The sequence below is a fragment of the Triticum urartu genome, chromosome 5 (genome assembly GCF_003073215.2).
Source record: "Triticum urartu cultivar G1812 chromosome 5, Tu2.1, whole genome shotgun sequence".
Lineage (NCBI taxonomy): Eukaryota > Viridiplantae > Streptophyta > Magnoliopsida > Poales > Poaceae > Triticum > Triticum urartu.
Genome location: NC_053026.1, coordinates 20,823,232 through 20,826,517, shown reverse-complemented (window position 1 = coordinate 20,826,517; position 3,286 = coordinate 20,823,232). Strand labels below are relative to the sequence as shown.

At 49.5% G+C, this 3,286-nt stretch overlaps 1 pseudogene; it reads right to left on the bottom strand.

The window, feature by feature from the left end:
- Nucleotides 1–655: 655 nt before the first annotated feature.
- On the bottom strand, nucleotides 656–1,711 carry LOC125555476 (annotated as a pseudogene).
- Between the last annotated feature and the right edge of the window lie 1,575 nt (nucleotides 1,712–3,286).

Below are 3,286 nucleotides of genomic sequence, written 5' to 3'. Positions count from 1 at the left end.
TATGTGGGGCAGATGGAAGTGAAAATGTGTGAAAGAAATGTATCTGCTTTATGTATCTCTTTTTTCTTCAACTAGAATAATGTCCGTGCTTGCAACGGAATATAAATATTCTACTGTGTTAGCTTATGATTTACCTACCCATAATATATGATTGTGTAAATAAATATTCATCAAATTATGTCCGTGATTTATCTTATATTTTAGTCAGAAATGATTTAGGGGCTGTTTGGTTTGTAACTAACTTTGCCAAAGGTTGTAGGCAAGTTTGACTAACTTAGGTGAGTGTTTGGTTCAAGCCACACCTTAGGCAGGCCACACTTGAGCCCCACATGGTATACACACAAAAAGTGTGGTAAGATTCCCTTAGGCTTGCCAACTTGTGACTTTCATTTTGATGAACTAAGGTTAGGCAAGGTTGGCAAAAATGTGTGGCGAAGTGTGACAATGCTAGGCCTAGAACCAAACAGCCCCTTACCAGCCCATAGTATGCGATTGTGTAACTAAATGCTTATCAAATTCTGCCGATGATTTGCCTTATATTTTGATCAGAAGTTGGGTAACTAAATTAAATCAAAACTGACTCAGAAAGTAAATAAATTAAGATGATTGATTATTATACGGGAAAGGTTGGACAAAAGAGAGATGGAAAGAAATATAAAACAGAACCTTACCTTTTTTTAAGTACTAGAGATTTAAAGTATTTTGAGAACACAATAGTTTTATACCAACACTCATCCATACAAAAATAAGAGAGCATTATTTTCTTGACAAGCCGCGCTTATTGCAGGACAAACAGACGACTGTGCGCAGAGCTCATCTTTCCGCTTTCAGCTGGTGGTGCGGGACACGGCGGTGCGAGGCTGCTGCATCGCCTCGGCATACTCAACGAGCCTCTCCACGCGCGGCATGACCGGCGCCACCGCGTCCAGCGTGCAGAAGAGCTCCGCCCAAGCGGCCAGGAGCGGGGTGGTGGTCGAGTCGAAGGTCTGGAGCCTACCCATCTCCTCAGATGCGCGCATCGAGCCAAGGAGGCCGCCGAGCATGACGTCCACGAGACCAGGGCAGTCCCTCCCGCTGAAGAACTTGGCCTCGGAATCCCTCCGCACCCCCTCCAAGGTTTCCATGGCCGCGGCCGCCTTCTTCCTCCCCTCCTCCTTCTCCTCGCCCGTCGCGACTCTCAACGCCTGGCTCGGCGCCTTCAACAGCTGCATATTGAAAACGGTATACATGAACGCGGCCATGTGAGAGTGAGGTAGTACTCAAGCAATATGTACCTACCGTGTCGTCGATGAAAACGGCCCAGAAGAGAGCGACGGCTCGGCCGTAGCCCGTAGGGGTCGTCGGCGGGGAGGAGGGACGGTCCGGCACCGGAGAAGGGCTCGTCGATGTACCGCAGGATGACCGACGACTCGCAGACGGGCTTGCCATTGTGGATGAGCACCGGCACCTGGCCGGCGTGGGCAGGGTTGGACCTCAGGAGCAGCTCGCTCTTGCTCTGCAGGTCCTCCTCCACGTACTGGTAGCTGAGGCCCTTGAGGCGGAGCGCGATCTGCACGCGCACCACGAACGGGCTCGCCCACATGCCCACCAGCTTCAGCTCCCCTCCGCAGCCGGCCATTCCCTTCCTGCTGCTTTGCTTTGCTACTCTCTCAGCATCGGGCTCATTTGCTCCTTTCTTAATTGCCGGCCTTGTTGATTGATCTTTTGTCTTTGAAGGACTCAATGACCAAGCACGTACCTGCTACCACTCGTATATGATAATATCTTTTTTTTTGAAACGGAATCGTATATGATAATATCGTATGACGTCTCGTGCTTAGCTTCTGGGCAAGATACGGGTACCTGCAGATACTGTATCCGCATGGACATGGTATAAGCATATTTTTATATCCATAGGTAGTATTTGTATCCTATCCGTTAAGTCATGGGTAAGGTATGGATAAAGTCTTGTATCCACAGGTATACCTATACCCTTCCCGCTAGTGAACTAATGTTAAGTTGCCATCAATTAATCATTAATTTGGCATGTGCTTCATCTACTCTTGTTGACTTATGAGTATGTTATGATTTTTAAATTTTAATAGTGGTTATGTACTCATCTACCTGTTATTGAGCTAAGATAATTGATTTTTTTGTCAAATATGCTATCAATGAGTGTAAAACTGTGAACAACTTGTGTACTATTTGTTCTACCCACTGGGTACCCAATGAGTATGGGTACCCGTCAAGTATGGGTACGGGTAAAGTTTCATATCGTGGGTACAGGTATGGATAGAAGTTTTGTACCCACTGACTATACGAGTATGAGTATGGTATTACTCTATCCTTCCCATTGCCATCCTTAAAGAACGGGTATAATCAAACGGAATGAAACCTTCGCGAGGATCTTTTTTGGAACAAACGCAGTCCAGGAGACTTGGAGTGGACGTCAAGGAAGCAATGTGGCGGCCACGAGGTAGGGCGGCGCGCCCCTCAACCTCGTGGGCCCCTCGTAGCTCCACCGACCTACTTCATTCACCTATATATACTCTTATACCCTGAAAACTGTTGGGGAACGCAGTAATTTCAAAAAATTTCCTACGCACACGCAAGATCATGGTGATGCATAGCAACGAGAGGGGAGAGTGTTGTCTACGTACCCACGCAGACTGACTGCGGAAGCGTTGACGCAACATAGAGGAAGTAGTCGTACGTCTTCTCGATCCGACCGATCCAAGCACCGTTACTCCGGCACCTCCGAGTTCTTAGCACACGTACAGCTCGATGACGCTCCCCGGGCTCCGATCCAGCAAAGCTTCGGGGATGAGTTCCGTCAGCATAACGGCGTGGTGACGATGATGATGTACTACCGACGCAGGGCTTCGCCTAAGCACTATAACGATATGATCGAGGTGGAATATGGTCGCCGGGGGCACTGCACACGGCTAAGGAACGATCTCAAGGATCAACTTGTGTGTTTAGAGGTGCCCCCCTGCCCCCGTATATAAAGGATCCAAGGGGGAGGGGGCGGCCGGCCAGGAGGAGGGCGCAGGAGGAGTCCTACTCCTACCGGGAGTAGGACTCTCCCCCAATCCTATTTGGAATAGGATTCCCCGAGGGGGAAGAGAGAGAGAGGGAGGCCGGCCACCTCTCCTTGTCCTAATAGGACTAGGGGAGGGGGGAGGCGCGCGGCCCACCTTGGGCTGCCCCTTTCTCCTTTCCACTAAAGCCCACTAAGGCCCATATAGCTCCCGAGGGGTTCCGGTAACCTCCCGGTACTCCGGTAAAATCCCGATTTCACCCGGAA